This window comes from Vidua chalybeata, chromosome Z, assembly GCF_026979565.1.
Source record: "Vidua chalybeata isolate OUT-0048 chromosome Z, bVidCha1 merged haplotype, whole genome shotgun sequence".
Taxonomy (NCBI): Eukaryota; Metazoa; Chordata; class Aves; order Passeriformes; family Viduidae; genus Vidua; species Vidua chalybeata.
The window spans coordinates 46,750,792-46,770,513 of record NC_071570.1 but is presented as its reverse complement, the minus strand read 5'-3'; the positions used below and the strand labels follow the sequence as shown (position 1 = coordinate 46,770,513).

Below are 19,722 nucleotides of genomic sequence, written 5' to 3'. Positions count from 1 at the left end.
ATTATGCAAAGAAAGGAGCAGGGTGGTAGCCTACAAAAGACTGGCTCCCCAGTCATCAAAACTTTACAGCATTTGTACATTTTAACAAACAAAGCATCAGCATTCATTGCTTACAGATTATGTGACTTCCATTAATTAGCACTCAACCCCCTATTTGCCATGCTATTTAGTCTGCAGGTGCAGTTCTTCCCTCTGTCTGACTCCAGGGTCTGTTTGGAGTAGGTGGTCACTGAGTTGATGGTCCACTGCTGGAGTTACCTCTCCCCCAGTTACTGCTCAGTTCTGACCTTACTCCTGGTGCTCTCATCCAGACAGGTCATTCATCTTGGGATTGTCTTCCCTTTTGCCTAAAACAAGCACTAGCCAAACATATAATGTTAACAATGCAATTGCTTAATCATAACTGTCTAGCTACATCTGCTGATTGAGAGCAACAAAAAAAATTGCAAAGTTGGCTTCAGATCTTGAGGGGCTTGATACAAGATGTGCATATGCTTTTGTCTGATTCTGAGATCAGCAGCTGGCCTCCATCATATGAAATGGTGCAAGGGTATGTGCAGATGGGGTGGGTGAACTATAGTGGGTTACTGTGAGGAAATAAGACATGCTTGAGGCTCTGTATACTTGGTCTGGGGATGCTGGGAAGCAAACTGTCCCAGCCTACTGTAACAACAATGTAAGACATGCTCCTGACTCTGCATACTTGATCAGGGGAGGTGAGCTACCCTGGTTTATCACAGCATAGTTTTCTCATGCCCTACATAGGGTTACAGGGTTTTCTTGATAGCTCTTAAGTATACCAGAAGATCTCTTTACATGTCACAGTTACTAGAAAAATAATTTTTGTGTGCTTCATTGTCCCATGAAGTCTGTGTGAGAAAGACAAAATACTAAACTTTACTTTTACTGTATAGCCTCTGCACTTTTTCTGATCTTTTTTATTTCCTCTCACATTTACATTCAACCTTTGAACAGTGGGGGCAAAAAAACCCCAACAAACAAATGAAAAATAAACAACCATTTGCTTACAATATTTTTGAGAAGAGATGGTTGTTTTCATTTATTCTCAGTTTTTCTTTCTCAAAGTCAAGCCACAAAGAAGCTTTGTGGAGGGAAGAGACTTTAGAAAGGATATTGTACCACAGATCCTGTTACATAAGCATGGGGTTTCAGTAAGTAATTTTAAGCCTGGTATGATACAAAAGCAGAACACTGTAGATGTAGATTGAGAGAGGATCTGTGTGAAGCTGGAAATTGCTCAAAAGCTTTTAGTGAATGTTGCTGGACAATAATGTTGTAATGAGGGAGCAGCTGGCATTTGTAGAATGTAAGCCTCTTCTGTCTGAGGGGTGGTCTGTGTCAGAACACAAGGAGTGCTGTCATGTCATGCTTTGAAAATTGGGAGGATGGTGATGCTGAGGGTATCTCTGTTCCAGCCGAGTTCTTCAGAGCTACCTACAGCTGCCAGAGATAGTAATTTTCAAGAACACCTGCAAATATTCCTCTTTTTGGAAAAAACACCCCATTCTTTCTGTTTAAGAAGGTGTGTTGGGGTTTGTATATTGGTGGATTTCAGTGGCAAAGATTGGCTTGCAATAATACTGACAGTTTGGGATTTAAAAGAGCAATTTCTTTCCTAAAAACTTGAGACTTTTGTGAGCATTCAGTGGAGGTTTTCCTATTGTTCTTACTCTAAAAAATGTGATTGTTTCTCTAAAACTTTTTTCTGGAAATCTGTCTCATTTATTTCATTGTTGTTTTATTTGTTTGCTTAAAAAAGGCGTTCAAAGTGAATGTAAGCTGTAGTATCTGGTTTAATACTTTCATAGCTCTTAAGAGAAGGTTTCCAATTGGAGGTGTGTACTTTTGACTCCTGTTCATCCTCTCTTGTCCCTCCATATGTTGGTTATTTAATTGCTTTCAGCTGCAGGTACTGCTATGCATGAGATTGCGTATTAACTTTAGACTAGTGATAAGAGTGAGGACTACAGGAGCAAATGCTGACTGTTCACAGCTTGTGTGTTGAAAAATGCTCAGAGAATTTACTTGTTTCATGATTTTCTCAGGGATCAAGGTGAATCTGACCACTCTGCAGTTCCCCAATGATCTTTTGACCTTCTCCCCTGACTGGTGTAACATTTGCCTTTTCTCAGTCATTAGGGGCCTCCCCAGTTTCCATGCTTTTTTACATGACTTCAGATGTGTGAGAGAGAGGACCTTGTCATTGCATTGCCCATCTCTCAGTACCGTTGGGTTCAGCAAGTCTTATCCTGTGGATTTATATGGATCAAGTTCTGTTATACAGTTTCTGACTAAATCATCATCAACTAATGTCCATTCTTTGAACCTCCTTTAACCCTGTCTATAAGAACAGGAGTACTTTGCAGGTAAAAAACAAAGGCAAAAGAAGACATTGTGTACCTCTCTCTTATCTGTTCCTAGGTACTATAAATCACCTGCTCCATTCAGTAACTATCCTGTGTTTTCAGAGGTCAGCCTTTTACTGTTCATGGGGCAGGAGAAACTTGTTGTGTATCCTTCTGATGCCTGCAGGTCTTACTGCAGGTGAGCTTTGCCTTTCCTAATGCTATCCCTGCATGCCTAGACAATGTATCTAAATGCTTCCTTTGTAGCCTACCCTTGCTTTCACCTCCTCTATACTGCCTTTTAGCAATGGAGTTCCACCATGAGTTCTTTGGCTGGGATGATATTCACATTATTGGACTGAACTGTTCCTGTGCATGGAGAATGTCCTTTGACTTGCTTGTTTTCTTCTGATCCTTTACCACCATTACAGCTTTCAGTGGGATCATACCTATCAATCCTCAAATTTGCTTTCCAAAAGTCCATGGTCTGTACTCTATTGGTCACCTGCCTTTCTGCCCCCAGGGTTTAGAATTCCCCTATGTCATGGTCATTACCGCTGAGGCTGCCAGTGATTTTTGTATCCTTAATTGCTACTTCCCAGCCAGTGAATCACATATCTGCTTAGCTATACACCAGCCCAGGTTAGCCTGTCCAGTACCTATATTAAGGAGATACTCTTTATAGAAATTCTATTCTGTTCTGTTCTATTCTATTCTATTCTATTCTATTCTATTCTATTCTATTCTTTTTAGTGTGTGTCTCCACTTGCTCTGTTGTTTTTTCAAGGAGATGTCAAGGAGATTAAAATCATTCACAAGAACCAAGGTTGTGATCAAAAGCAATCCTCAAGTTGTTTAGGGTGCTCTGTCTATGTGGGAGGTCTATAAAAAAGTCTTTTGTCATGATGCCGCATTTCCTGAAATCTTTTCTGATGTGGATCCACAAACCCTCACCCATCTGTTGTCCACTAAAAGAGCTTCATAAATCCAAACTGATCTTTTACCTAAAGGCACCCTTTACCTTCTTCATCTTCCCTCTCTGTATTTCCTGAATAGTATCTGTTTGTCCATCATAGCTCTGTCATTCCTGCCAGATCTCAGTTATTCCAGTCACGTTGTGTGGTGACTGGATGCAGAGCTCTTGTTCCTCCTCCTGCGTGTTTTCAGACTGCATGTGTTGCATGTACACTTGAGACAGGGGCCCCTTCAGCCTGTAGTGTTGCTGCTTAAATGCCTCTTGTTCTTGTCACTCAGGGTTCTTTATTCTTTCTACTGCTACTCCTCACTTCTTCACTTATCTGTAAGTGTCCCTTTCTGTTTGGAGATGGTGTGAGTTTGAAAGTAACTTGGCTGGTAAAAATTGATATATTGTCTTGACTGATGCTGCTGTGCGAGGAAGTAAGTGGAAGGCATAATATCCATTCACACTGACTATCTTCTGCTTGTTGCAAGCACTGGTACCTCCTTTGTCAAAGTCTTGTGTGTTGGTTTGTGAGGTTTTGGGTTGTTCAATGGTTTTGCTTTTTGTTTTGTTTTTGTTTTTTTTTTTTAAAGGTTGTTCAAGAAAAGGAAGAGAGGAAGAGAGTTTGGTGACCAACTTCAAATCTTAAAATAGAATTAACAGTTTTATGAAATGTGTTAAAGGCTGTTCCAATTATTAGAGTTGTATTATAGATTGCTGCTCATGCTATAACCTCTTCCAAGGCAGGATTTATCACTTTGCAGTGAAAACATACTGCAGGCAATAGAATTTGGCATTCCTGGCCAGAGCCCAAGTAAATGCTACTGTTTGGTTTCTTTGTTCCTTTTTAAATTTAAAAGCGTAATTTCATTTTGATTTGAAAGACCCTGAGTGAAATGAACAGGGCTAATGCCTTTATTAATGTTCAGCTCTTTATTAAAAAGATCAGCTGGGCAGGGGGCTCGACGCAGAGCTTGCCCCCACGGTCATAGCTTTCCCAGGCAGTCGAAAGGAAGGAGGCGCGCAGAGTCTGTCACTGGAGTCCAAGCAGCAGCTGTAATTTCTTCTTTCCTTGAGGCGCACCGGTGGCCCGAGGACGAGGAGGCATGGCGTGCAGAATCTGTTGCTGAAGTCCAGAACAACAGCTGGCTCTCTGTCTCTTTATCGCCCTGCTTCTCAGAGCCTAATATAGTCTGTTCCTTCTTAGGTGATGGCGACGGTTAAAAGTCAATCAGGGGATGTGTTTCCCTCTTCCTCAGCTAGGGCATTTGTCTAGACTCCTCTATTGTGTTCAGTTTTTGATTTATATTCCTTTTTATCTCCTAAAAATACTCCCATGATCCTAAGGGGTTTTTATTTGCATGTCAGTCCCAGAATGGCAGCGTGGAGGGGTGGGAGGCCAGTTATCTCCAGGTAGTTTAGAGAAAACAAACAGAGCAATTAGCTAATTAGCATTTCAATATCGATACTTAGCTAGAGTTAGTAGTTTTTTTTAGTGTTGCCATGGGAACTAGGAAGGCCCTGCCCGCATCTCTGGGGAGCACGTGGAAACTGTTCATAACACTGAGTAGTAGAGGTTTTGTGGATTTGGCTGCTGTTTATAGTTCCTGCAGCTATATGCTGTTTGTATACAAATTGCTGTGTAATTAATAATGTGACCTAATTTGTTTCCATTACATGTACACAGTGTTAAAATCAAACTTGAATGTTTACTGTTAACTAACAGTAAAGCTTGTGTTGAGAATGTGTTATAAATGAAAAATGATCCAGCCGAATTAAAAAAATAAAAAGGATTTATTTTAGCAATAGAAATCTGACTTAGCCAGCCACAAGGAAAAGGACAGTGCCGAGCCCGGGATCCCGGGGGATGTTCCTCATGACCATCTCCGGTCGTTCACGGGATGATCAGCGCCTGGGTGTCTCCATATCGCCTCAGATAAGGCCCATCTCCTGGCGAGCCACATCCCTTTGCTTGTAAATCGGGTTTCAACACACACCTGGTTTTGCCTGAGAAGGGGGACTTCTAATGCCAAAGGTACATTCTAACAACTATTTAATATTATATATATCATGCAAAAAAAAAGGCGCGAATTATACCTGTTACATATAACAGAATGTATTAGGTTTTTTTTTTTTAATGCTCATTTGAATATATTTTAATGCTTCCCTATAAACACACAATCACAGAAACAGACACGTACACCCAGAGTTTGTTGGAGCTGAAGAAACAGAGCTGTGACTTTGGCAACTTCAGTTTGCCTGCGAGTGCTCTCCACTGATTCTAGTGAGACTGATAGCATAGTTTAGCCTTCCTGGGCTGCATCTCCTACCATCTGAGTGCGTGCACAGTTCTGATTGTTCTTCATTCTTTTCACTTCTTCTTGCTGCAGGCATTGTGCAGTGACCCAGTGATTCGAGCAGGTGATTAAAAGGAAGTCTCCGTTTGTGAATTACTTTGCAGGAGGGTGGTTTTGAGAGAAGCCTATTCAGGAGATGTTTACTGTATAATGATAGGTAGTTCTGCATCAAGTTCTAGTTTTGTTTGCTAGCTTCTTCCATTTTGGAAAAGTGTAGGTGAACCTTTTGTACTCATAAGTGGCCTACAGTGTGTAGGTTGTGGAGAGAAAGCTGGAGTAGGACTGTAAATAACACTTTGTTTTGTAGTGAGTTGTGGGGGTGTTGCATGACATTTAGCTAGAATAAGTTTACTGATGTGTTTAGGAAACTAAGGTTACAGCTCTGACGTAGTTTATATTGGCAAAAGAATATTTTGCTGGAAAAAACTGCCTCAGTCTCATAGATAAAAATTATCTTTAACCTAGGTTTGCTTTTGAACAAAGTAGTGTATATGACTTCTTTTTAAATTATGTTCATGTTTATGTGTAGTACCTTGGCCTTTTAAAGCTGATGCTAAAGTAATAAAGTTGAAATTTGTGTGCCATTGTGTTGAGGCAACTCACAGATTTTACAAATTTTACAAACAAATAGGCAGGTATAGTTACACACACACACTGAAAGAAAGAAAAACATGAGCTCCCTCTGGTTCATTTAGGATTTTAGTTCATTTGTGTGGTAGCTGAAGGCACTTTGCTCTCAGCCTGATAAGCCTGTCCAGTACAAACCATAGTACTCCTAGTTTTACTGGGTTTTAGTTACCCTGTAATGCCAGGTGGAACAGCACTGGGAAGGATTCACAAGCAAACCGTGCATTGCATGTTTTTGTGAATGAAGCATTTGCGGCTTCTTGATTTTTCTGTTCCTTTATTCTTTCTAAGTATAGTGAAGTGACAAGACTGTTTTAATTAAAACAAATGACAGTTCTGCATTGGGAAACTTTTCTTAATCAATTTCTCTAAGTTATAGACTTAAAGTAGATGCAATCCTTAGAAAGAAAAGATTTCTTTATATCCATCATGCTTTTGATGCTTAAAAAATGAGCAATAGTTTAAGTTATTCTTCTCATGCTACACCTCTGTTTATAGTGGGGGGGGGGCAAGGGGATGTACTTCTGTTCATAGCAGAGAGTTGTGCTGGGGTGACTTTGGTCAATGTGTTCCATTCACAATTGAGCCTCCTAGTGTTATGCCAGCTTTTCAGGTAATGCCTCTCTTAGTCAGTTAGTGACTTCTGAGCATGGAGTTAAAGGATGTCTAAGTAGACTATGGATGCATGCAGAGGAAGGAATATTTCTACTCTTGTGTCAGAAGTCACTAAGTAGGTCTGTTGGAGACTGATCAGGAAAGCTAGCTGCAAGATCCTGGACTTTCTGTGCATTCTTGGTCATGGATCTCTCTCGTCATTGTATATGACCCAGGCTGCTTTTGCTAATGGCTGTAGGAGTCGGGAAGTAGCAAAGAAAGGCTCAGCACAGGTGTGGTGCCTGGCCATGAATGTAGATACTGTTGGATAGACAAGCCCTATGAGAGGAGGCTGTTAATTGGAAGGCAATTGTCAAGCAGGCTGTTAATTGTCAAGCATCTATGGGTTAAATATTTGATACAGTTAACAGTTCAAACATTTTACAGAAACATTTTTAATAATCATCCTGTAGTTATTTAAAAATAATTTATATTGTGGTTTCATAATTGTTCCATTCAAAGGTCTTTTGTTTATCTGTAGTAGTGCTTCCAGCAGCTACCCAACCCCAGTAACAAATTAGCAAGTTGCTTTACATTTCAGAGAAACAATCTAGGTACTTAGGTTTTTCAGCTTCATACCTTGAAAACAAATGCTGTTGTAAGTCAAGATATGATGTCCCTTACTTTGTTGTTTGTTTTAGCATATGTTTATGCTAGTGTGCCTTACATTTTGCATTCATAAAGGTTGTGCATGCTTTCTGTTTACCTTTAACATGGGAGGAAAAAGCCTGAAGCAAAACCCATGGGCTGCCACAAAAATACCTTCATATGGAAATTGAGTTAGGTTGGTTTTAATTAATTTAAATTGCCAGTTAGGATCCTTATTTGATTCATGGTTTTCAGTTTAATTTGGAGCATTCATCTAGAGAAAACTTGAATCTTAGTAGTCAATAATTGTATTTCCTATTGAACATAACATTTGAAGTCTTATTTGCTAAATTTTGTGAGGAAAGGAGGTAATGTAGAGCCACATTTAAGGAATTTATATAACTGCACATTTTATTGGCTTCTTATGTTCTGTGTTTTAGGCTTTTGAAAATTTGTATGGTTTACTTTGTTTTCCTTGATAAGATTAATTTTTATTTCTTAATTGATGATGGGCTTCTATTTAATAGAAACATAAATTAAATTTAGACAACAAGCTTGTTAAAACAGTCTTAAAAGGCAGAGGTGTTTTGTCAATATGCTGAAAATAAAGTGGCTTTAAGAAATCAGGAAAATTGAAACAAAATTATTTGAGGGACATGCAAATTTAAGAATTTTTTTCTTGATCTGTAGTATTTGTAGAACTAGTGATTTAGTATTCACTTGCACTTTGCCTTCTTTTTCCGATATGTAAAAATTAGACTGCTTTCTCCTATAATTTGTAATAACTTCCCTAACTTTGAATGAGCAAGCTATTAAACTCTTTTTAATGGGAGAAGAACAAAAAGTATCAGCTTCAGAAAGAACGCCCTAAACATCTCTGACTTCATTTGATTGGCCAAGAACTTCCTTCAGAGACGTCACTGATCCTGAAAGTTCAGGACTAATGTTCACTCTGTGAAGTATTTAAGTATTCTATTACGTTTTGGTTTTTGTTCTAGACAACTTAGGTTTCAATTTCTAGTGCATTTGAAAATAGCTTTGATTGAGTTTAAATTCAGTATCTTAATTTAAATTTATGTATTTTTACCTGCTGGTTTCTGATATTCAAAGACTTCCTTGGATCAGAGATCGTAATCAAGGTTGTGCATACAATTTTTTTATTGATCATCATGATTTTTCTTAGCGTATTACTATGGCATGTCATTTTTTCTGCATTTTTTGCCCTTTGTTATTAAAGGGTTTGGAATAGAAATGCCCTTCTGAGAACTTCTCAGTAATCTTACATTTTAATACACTGACAAGTAGAATGTACTGTCGAAAAAATGGGGCTGTGTGGCTGTCTCAGTGGACCTCCAGGTAGAAGAATATTTCTGTATGTGTATTCTGTATGGTGTGAATTAATGAGAACCTGCCTCTATGCTGCATATTTTATAGAGCCAAAGGGAGCTAAACTTTACCCTTGCTATTACCCATCGTGTTAGTTTTGATGTTGGCTACATTAGGCCATTTGATTCCAAATATTTAACGCAGATGGATGGTTGCAGTCCAGCTTGTGTTGCTTGAATAGATAATTGACAGAAAGGTAGATTACCTTTCTGATAGATATTGCCTGTAGTGATTTCAAAATAGCATGTTAGTTAGAGCTAATTTTTTTAATATGCTCTTTCCAAGAAGAAAAGATTCTTTTCTACTGAGAACCTTTGATGAGTTTTAGAAAATGCAAGGATTATCAGAAATGAAAAACTGAATGGAGTTTAAATTAGTTATGCAAAGTAGAGGACTGAGAATAGGGCAAATTTATGGGGGATGGATGTATCACTCTTCACTTGTCAACACCATCCACATGCAACCTGCAGATCCAGGGTTCCAGAACTATTGTTTGTTGTGAGCTTTTGTTGTTGTTGTTGTTTGGCTGTGCCAAAAGGAGAAACGAAGTGTTATCTTCTGTGCTCTCTCCAGATGGAATTGCTATTGACCTCTACTGCAACAAGATTATCCATTTGTTCTGAAGCATCAAAGCTTCCAGAGTTTCTTTACTAGAATTATTAACATCTAACAAAGATAAAATAAATGTAAATATTTGCTCCCATTTACAGATTTAACTCATTCCATGGCTGACAAATTTCTAATCTGAATGTTGAATATGTACCAGAGGAGTGCTTATATTAACATTTAATGATCTTGCTGAGACCTGGTAGCCTATGGAATGTAGACAGACCAATTTCTTTGTTTTTAAAAGAGAAAAGACAACATTGTGCAATAATGACTGAAGCAACCATACTGAAAAGTTGCCATATTTGCGATACTCAATAGGGAAGTGTGGGTGTTCTTACACTGAGAAAGAAGCATATTTAACCCTGGAAGGTTTTCACCTCTATCTTAGGGCATATGGTTGTTTTCAGAAGAGTTTTTCTGTCTGCTGGTATTGCTGGAGAAACTAAAGAATTTTTCCTGTGTTAAATTTGGGAGGACTTTAGAAGATACATTCGGAAATCTCCAGGGTCCAGGACAGAGAGAGAAATGCATTTTGGCTCAAGAAGTTAACTGTATCCTGAAGTGATTTTGCCCCTCTTCTCTGCTCTTATGAAACCCCAGTGGGAATACTGTACCCAGTTATGGGAACCTCAGTACACAAAAGGCATGGACCTGTTGAAATGGGTCCAGAGGATGGCCACAAAAATGGTCAGAGGGCTGAAGCACCTCTCCTTGGAGGAGAGCCTGAGATTTGGGGTTGTTCAGTCTGGAGAAGTCCTCCGGGAAGACCTTACTGTGACCTTTGAAAAGGAGGTTTTAAAAGATGAACAAAGATTTATTGCCAAGGCTTGTAGTGACAGGACAGGGAGCAAAAGTTTTAAATGTAAGTTTGTCAGAGTATTTCTTAATTGAAAAATTTCTAGTTAACTCAGTATGTTTTTCCGATTTCAAACTTGGCAAAGGCTGAGTATTCGGTATTCACTGAATACTGTGCCAGTGTTCTGATTTACTCTCCTTATGGATGCCCTTTAAATTAACCTTTAAAATTCAAAATCATCAAAAAAAAAAAACAGATTTCTGAAAGGCTGGAAACTGAAAGCAAGAAAGCTGATGCTTTCTGCACACCTGATTGCTGGCTGAATTGTAGTTTTACCTGTTGGCTGTAATAGCTGTCTCTCACATTTGCACCAGAACTAAAACTGGGGATTACGTACCAGTTGATATCCTTCCTCAGGATAGACAGTGCAGAAGAAAAAGGTTTTGAAAATGAGCATAGAGTGTGGACAAGGTTAATTGGGATGTAGGTGATGACAGGGACTAGGAGCTGTGGAGATGCCTGGGCATCTTGGAAAATGAATACCAAGACTGGACATAGTAAGTAGTAGTGTATCTTGGTTTTAAAAGCCAGAGCACAAAAAAAAAGGAGTTGCAAAGAATTCCCCATGACAGAATTAGCACAGAATTGTTATTCTGTAAAGCTTAATGTAATTTACTTACTGAATGTTACTCCAAAAACTTAGAATCTGTTTTTTCAGAGAAACATTCATCATTTGATGATATGTAAATATCAAATTTTCTTATTTTTTCAGAAGCTTTTTCTTATTGATTATAATGATACTGCTGCTTGTGATAAACCAAGTTGAGGTTCATCAAAATGTTTCTCTCTTTAGAAAAACCTTGTCAGCTTGAGACAGGATATATCCAGAAAGGGATGAAAACTGTGATATTGTGGAATTGAAATCTCTATTATTATTTACTACAAGCAGCACTGGGTTAAAAGAGGAATTCTGTTGACCTTCTGTTCTTTTCCTTCAAAGTAACTTCTGTGTTATTGTCATAGCCTGGTTTGTCCAGGGGACAGAAATATTAATAAACATTTTCTGTGATTTTTTGACAAGTTGGTGTGGTGTCTCAGGCTGCTGATGGCTTTATATTCTGCATGTATGAGAAAAAAACATAAAATGTTGATTGTTAACATGGCTTTCTTTGAAACAAGGCTGGGACAAATGCTTACTAATTGCAACAAAACCAAGAAAGACAGGAAGAGAGAAAGTTATTTCATGGCCAGTCAAATATAAATTAACTTTTTCATTTTGTTGGGGCAAGTCATTCCTTACTGATTGTTAGTGTAAGTTGCAGTTGTAAGCACTTAATGGGCTGCAGGGAGGTGAGGGGTGTGGAGAGCTCATATACAGTGACAGAGCACTATTTAACTCTTACTTCTTTGGATTCTCTCTTAGACCACTTTTGATTTTGTTCAGGTTTTCCCATTTCATTAAATCAGCTGTCTTTGGAGGGAGCTTGAGCTCTCTCTAATTTGAAACTATTTCCTAGAGGTGGCTTGATCATGCACCTTTAACCATGCTTTCAGAATTGATTCTGTTTCAAACAAATATTTGCAAGGTCAGTTCCTAAGTAGGAAATGCCTCTTTATTACCATTCGCTTTATAGATTGAATATACTGTGAAAGTAAAAGACAAAAAAATAAATAATTGAGGTGCATTTAAGTCTTTGTTTCTGGGATTTCACTGACATTGGACTTCATTGCTCTTTCCTATCTGTGTCAAAGACTACAGGAACTGGCACCAACAATATTTTTACCACTGAAGCATTCTCTTCCCCTATGCAACCTGATCAAAACTGAAAACCCCAACCAAGCAGCTACCAGAGCCTTTGTAGTATAGAAATTAATTCTAGATTTCGTAAGTGATACCATAAAGAAACAGGCAGGGAGCAACAAGCTAAGGCTTAGAGTTAATATTGTGCTTCTATGCCTGTTTAGTTTTGTTGTGGTAATGATGGCTGGTTTATGTTGGTAACAACAAATGTAATCCATCGAAAGCCCTTTATTCATTGCATCCAGAAAGTTTATATAAACAGGTTTTTATCTTTTAGTGACTAAATTAAATTCTCAAGAGAAGATTAATTTCAAGAAAATCAGTTTAATAATGTAGTTACAAATAGAGAAGAACAAATGGTTTGAATTTTCAGGTAGCTTTTGAAAAGTAACTTAGATTCAGGAGGCTCAGAAATTCAAGACAACTGAATCTTCAAAAACAGTAATTCAAATTCCTATAAAGATTGAAATAGAACAGTGTAGAGGATATCTGTGTGATCTTTTATGCTCATACCGGGCCTTTGTCCTTTTGTGCTTTGTAGATGTGCTTGGTATTTGCATCTCTTGCTTCAGCTCTCACACAGTGGTTGATGTAAACTGAATTCCAGGACAAGATTAAAAGACTTTATCTTTTTTTAAATGCTTTGTGGCTTGCCAGCTTTATTCTTTGTTCTACAGTTGATTTACTTTAAGTAAAAGTCAGCCTTGAGTTATTGAAATATCTATTTTCTCTCCTTTTCTAGCTGTTTGCATATGCTTTATAGTAACTGTGTTTGGATGCCTTTTGGGCTTTTGGTACTGCTGTTAGCCTCCTTTTGAAAGATGACAAGAACAGGCAAAAAGTTTCCTTCTTTCTAAGTAGATACTGAACTTCTTTGCGGAGAGGCTCCTTATGAAAAGGCACTGCTGTATTTTGGCCCTTCGGTACTATTTTCTGTGGTGAGTTTCACCTCACTCTTTGTCTATAAATGAATGTTACTGTTCTCTCTGGAATGGCAGTAAATGTGCATATGAAGGCTGCGAGCATCCTTCACTAGACTACACTTGCACAGAAGCACCCCCAATGAAGCAGCCTTCAGGGAGCAGCAAGGAAACTGTGACTAATTACTAAGCAAAGGACCAGGCACCACAAAGTGGACATGATGTTCAGAATTTCTTAGTGTCCTCCTCTTGCAGGATTTTAATGCACAAACGGAGTTTCCTTTTAGCTTGTTAATAAACTATTAATTATTTTTGTTATATTGTAGAGATAACTGCAGTGAATGGAGATGTGAATCTTACTGTACACAGGGGAGAATACTGATTAAATGCTTGTCTTTAACCTCTGTGTCTTAAAGCATCAAGCTTTGTGTCTCAAGTATTCTTTGTTAGGTGGGTATTGTAAGAGTGTTGTAGTATAGCAGTTAAGAAGTATGTTTTTATACTTTAGCTGCAGAGGTCATATGTTTCAAGCTGCAACTTAAGTTTATGTCAGTTCTTCAGAAAATCACCTCAGAATGATTTTATCATGAGAGGAGATCTAAAGAGAATGACAGCTTAGTGGGGGAGAAACTGGTGATTGTGTTGTTCGCTTGGTTCAAGTACCTGACTGCCATGTCCATGGGAGTAATCTCTTCTGAATCTGTACATCTTAAGAAACATGTACTGATTGTGGGACTAAGTCAGTTTTTGGAAAATTGTTCCCTTCCCCACACAAAGGTTGGTTTATATATTAGGTGTTATTTCTGTATGTCCTTAGAGCAGTTGAGATGGTTGAGATTCATGTACCTCAAATCAATAATCCCGCAGGCACTTTTGGCTTTCTTCTGGACACACCCTTTTTAAAAGGGTAAAAAGAAGGGCCCTGGAAATTACTGACTGGTCAGCCTCACCTCTGTGCTCAGCAGATCATAGAACAGATCCTACTGGTAGCTATGTCAAATCATAAGGAAGACATGGAGGTACCTGGAGACAGACAGCAGGGCTTCACCTAGGGCAAATCATGCCTGACCTTCCCTTGTCCACTGATGCAGTCAGGACTCCATCACAGAAGGCTGTGACAATCTCATAGCCTTCTATGATGGAGTCCTGACTGCATCAGTGGACAAGGGAAGAGCTTTATCTCCCTGGACTTCCGCAAAGCCTTTGACATGGTCACACACAGTGTTCTTTGCAGCGGCTACCTGCCATGACCTCAAGCAGTCGAGATGCACCGGCTAGCACTGCCCGTGTGAGGCTGCCACGTGTGTGGGCACTCCAGGGAAACGGCGTCTGCCACCCTGGTAGTGCTGAGTGCTGCGGCGTGGGTAACACAGCTTTGGTGCCTTCGCATGCTGAGAGGAGATAAAGAGATGAGAGAAGGACACTTGTTTGCGAGCCCAAAGAGTCTTTATTCCCTCAGGTGGGACAGGAACAAAGGTGCTGTTGGGGCGGATGCAGAGACAAATGCCAATGAAACACAGGATGGCAGCAGATTAAATAGGGGGTGGGCAGACAGGGGTGGAAACCTGCTTTGCCCAATGGGGACAAATGATAGAGGGATGACATCAATTATAACAACCAATGGTAACATAACAGAGGTGGGTACAGAGTCTGGGGACAAATAGAAGGGCTAAGGTAGGGTGATTGATACAGAACTTTCTTGAAGAAGCTGTGGGTGGTTACAGGATTGACAGCCAATAGGGAGTGAACAAACCTTGACTGATGGAACCAAATAAGGAGAAAAGAAACATTGACAGGTAACTGTGGATCCAAGTAGCAGGAACTCTCAGGGTAAACAACTTGGAGCAAACCACTGTGAGGGGAGAAATGGGGGAGTACAAGGAACAAACCTAACTAACATTAATAAAACAACTGTCTAAATAAAACCAACCCACAAGAGCTCTTGTTGCTGAATTGGAGGGAATAGGATCTGATGAATGTACTGTTTGATGGGTAAGACATAGGCTGGCTGGCCATGTCTCAAGAGTTGCAGTCAACATTTCAGTATCCGTGTGAAAACCAGTAAGGAGTGGTGTCTCTTAGGGGTCTCTGCTGGGACATTTTGATACCTTAACCAATGGCATAAAATAATTGAGCAGAACCTCAGCAAGTTTGTGGATGACACCACACTGAGTGGTGCAGTTGATGAAAGGGATGTCATCCATCGCTAGATGGCATTGAGCCATGTCAACCTCATGGGGTTTAACAAGGTGTCATGGTTTGACCAGGTGCAAAGTCCTGCCTCTGGGTCAGTGTGATCCCCCATTTCCATGGAGGCTGGCGGATGAATTGACTGAATGCAGCCCTGCAAAGAAAAACTTTGGGTGTACTGGTGAATGAACATTCACATGAGCCAGCAGTGTGTGTTTACAACTCACAACCATGTCCTCAGCTGTCGCAAGAGGCTGTCGCAAGATGGCCAGCAGGTCAAGAGAGGTGATTCTGCTGCTTCTACTGCACTCTGTTGAGACCCCATCTATAGTACTGCATCCAGCTCTGTGGTCTTTGTGGTTTTAAATGGAAAGAGGGTAGATTTAATAATATAAGGAGGATGGAAGGAAGAAGGTTTTGACAATGAGGGTGGAGAAATACTGGAGCTGGTTGCCCTCATGTGGATGTTGTAGAAAAGTTGTAGAAATTCCATCTCAGAGAGTATTAAAGGCAGGTTGAACAGTGTTTTGAGCAACCTGGTCTAATGATAGCTACATTAGATGGTATTTAAAGGTTCCTTAAAATCCAAATGGCTCCATGATTCTTTGAAATTAGCTTGTACCCTAATGAATGAGTAGAGAATTTTCTCAGTGGACTTGAACTGTCATCTGATGCAGGTTTTTTGGTTGCAAAGTTCTTAAATGATTTCCTGGTCCTGATTTATTGCCAGTCTTCCATGTTTGACACTTGCACGAGACAGCTGGAAACAGTGTGATTTTTATGAACTCGGTTCATCAGAAATAGGAGGATACAAAGGTAACAGGGAATGGTCTAACTAGCTTATCTGACACAAATAGTGCTTCTACTGTTCTTATTTATACAGTTATTTTTTTCCAATTTTGACCTTCTACTAGGAACCAGACTTAACACTCTGCTAATATTTTGTTGATGCTTGGCTGTGTAGTCTCTTCAGATACCGTTCATATCTTGAAATTTTGAGTGTTAAGAGCACCAGTAACATACTGGTACTGTGTTTATGGGTGTAGTAGTATTTCTGCATTAAGCTGATTTCCTGAAGGTTTATTGATGCTGTAAATTTTTTCACCAGATAATTTCTTGCTGAACAGCTCCTTGAATAAGCAGGAAAAAATGATCCCCAGAGCAAAGCAACTGCAGTCAATAAATCTATGGAAAACAATTCTTGCTTGTATATGTGCACTATAAAGATATGAAGCCACAAATTTTAGAATACTTCATGGTTATTGAGTCTTTGGTTATTCAGTAATGCTGCATTGTTAGTTCAGGAAAAAGTCTTTTGATGTTGTACTTGATACCTGACTTGAGCTGTTAGGGTATGTGGGGAAGCAAGCTGCTGATGATTTGAATCCTTCAGACACTTTATCCTGTGCAAGTGACTCACTTTTTTTTTTTTGCAGGTATGTGTTTAGCTTAAAAATATGCAGATCTTTTCAGAATTTGAAGATCACCTTGCAAGGTGAAGTTGAGTGGCTGCCAAAGCAGTGGCCTCTTTCCTTGTCCCAGACTGCTGTGGAGGGGATGAAACTATATGGCTGACTCTGTGGGTTACCAGTCCATCTGAAGTGTAGTTGTTCTCTTCACTAAAAAAACATGTAGCTGCTAAAGTTAGTGGAGAAAGAAGAAGGCAATAGCTAGGCAACAGTACTTCTTGTATGAGGTGAGGGGGCCATTATTATAAGCGTGTTTGCAAGCACAGTGTTGAAGAAATTTTTGACACTATGTTCTCATCTCCATTAGGTAGGTTTATTGGCCATCATCTATCGTGTGACAGTCTGGACAAATAGCAATGTTATGGTCTGGGGTCTTGCTCTTCATTGGTGCATCGTTTGTTACCCAGTAGGGGCCATGTGGTCATCTTCACGCATCTTAGGTTGGTTTTGGTGGGAGTTTCTGTTGGTTTTATAGTCCATGTTGAAATATGATTGTTACTGTTCATAAATCACAAGCTATGGGCTGTCTACTCTAGCTATTTATTTAAAAATACTATTTAAGTTGCTAGGTTTGTCTTTACTAACTATTAGTAATGTTCAGATTTTTAGCTCCAGGTTTTTACTTTAATACCTCCTTGACTTACACAACATAGCAACATAGCCTTATAGTTCATATAACGTTCAGCTTGCATCCTAACAATTCAAGTTACTGATTTCTACTTCCAAATAATATAAAATTTTCAACACTTAAGGTAAACGGTATGTAGATGGGGTTATATTAGAGGCTGCTGTAAGGGCCATTTTGTGGATAGTTCCTGGAGTAAGCTGTCCAGTTTGTACCTGCAAATTTAAATTAGATGTTCCTTGAAGTAAAAGTGTGTATGCAGTCTTGTAGAGAAAAGCAGAAACTTCAGGTAAAAAGATCTTTCCTGAGTTCTGATTTATAGATGAGTTTTGTTTTTGAAGCAGAGGCCTGCCTCAAATTCAGGCTTTTTGCTGTACTAAAGTAAGTTTGTCTGTTCTTTTTTTTAAGCTCTGGTATTGTTAAAATATGTCAGACTTCATGTTTTTAAAATACAAAGAGCCCTTTACGTTCCTCTCCTTTTCTCCAGAAGTGTCTGAGAGGTGTCATTCAGTCAGAAGTTTGACTGGAAGATACACTTAGTTTATATTAAACTAATGTAGGCCCAGATTTTTTTTTGAACACTCAGTTGTGTACTTTTCATCCCATTTTCTTGCCGGTTAGTAAGCATGCTGTGTGTTTCTCTGATAGCTGCAGAAAAAGGAAAAGCTGAGGGAGCTTTTCTTGCAGAGTGTTACCATGCTTCCTGATGATTACTAGACATCTGAGTTTTCACTGGGTGTGTGGAATTGAGGACAGCATTCCCTGGCTGAGCATTGTGATGGGGAAACCAGTAAGGTTGACTGGGCCAGAGTATTGAAGGGGACACCAGAACTCAGAAAACATCAGCAAACCTATGCTAGTTGCAGTTTGACAAGACCATGGATTTCTTGACAAGTAGAAGAAGCAGGGGGAAAGGAAGGAGAGAAGCTCAGGAGGCATTTTACCTTTTTTTTTCTGCTTTAGTGACTTTAGGCTGCTTACTGGCTAGAAGGTGTTACAGAACTTTATCACAATGCTTTAGATATGTATACTCCATGCTGAGAAGTTGCTTTAAATTATCAGTGTTTGTGTCCCATACCATGCAATTGAAAAATATTAGCACTTCCTAGAGTGTAATAAATTCTTTTCACAACCTAAGTTAAAGGTGATACAAATCCATGGGAATTTCAATTTGTTGGAGTTTATAAAAAAAGGAGTGAAAGAAAAAAGGGAAGAATGGCAATCCTAGTATGAATTGTATGCAGCTAGCATACAAGGTATCATGTTTCTTCTTTGTGATCAGATTTGCACACATAGGGAAAGAAGTTTAAAAGTATTATAATATACTTAATTTGCAGCCTTGTTCTTACTTGACCAAGCTGTATCTTTTATTGAACTCACCTCTAACTTTTCTGTTGTAACAGCAAAGTATTCTGTTTACCAATTGAGTAACTTCTTCATTGCAGTTTGAAAGGTTCTTGAATTAGAAGGAGCATCTAAAATCTAAATAATGTGCCACAGGTAGAGGAACATTGTTGACTAGCATATTATAATAATCCGCAGGAGTGGTTTGCATTATTTTGTTGGCAGTTGAGGCTCTTAGATCACAGATAATAATCCCTTCCTTGTATTTTTTCAAGTAGACTAGCCATTCATGGCTTTATCTCACCAGATACATCTATATACTCCATTCAACTCAAAGTTTTTTTAAAGAGAACAGTTACTTGAGAGTCTAAGCTTGATCCAATTCAGATTTTGTTTCCATGCATTTCCTACTTTCCAGACTCTAGTCTGCAAATTAAACACTTCAACCAGAACTTATCTGATTCATGCAAGTTAGTAAGACTCTACAGCTTTACTCTAGATAAAGTAGGTTTAATAGTACAGGTGTCATACACAAACAATTTCATAATGAGACTGGTGCTGGAGAGTCTAATCAGTGTCATTCATTTAAACAATGAGATACTTCCAGTAGCAGTGAAGTTACTGTATTAAAAGGTTTGAATTCACACCTCTTTTTCCTTTGGACTAGCATTGTGTGTGTTTGGATGGTTTAAATTGGCAAGCATGAAGCAGGCCTTTCAGGTCTGATACTGATTTTCCTTTTATTAAAATGCAGAAGTTAGACAGCACCCATGAAATTCTGAAGATTCTTTTTGCTGTTCAGTGTAATGTGTGGGTTTAGAAGAGAAACAATCCCTTTCCTGTGGTAGCTGGGGAGCATAGCACACTTTCTTTCTTGCCTGTTCCAAAAGAACTGGAGTACAAGCCATAATACTTAACTGGGTATATCACTTTATTTGAAGAAGGGCGTGCAAAAGAATTTACTGCGTTTAAAGAGGTTTTATATATACATATAGTGCATCAATTGAAGGGCATTACTCTCTACCCTGT

The 19,722-nt window shown here is 39.0% G+C and overlaps 1 protein-coding gene across 3 annotated transcripts in view; it reads left to right on the top strand.

Annotated features, from left to right (window-relative positions):
• Positions 1-19,722, top strand: part of RNF38 (ring finger protein 38) — a 110,343-nt gene that overhangs the window by 33,372 nt on the left and 57,249 nt on the right. The window lies entirely within an intron of this gene.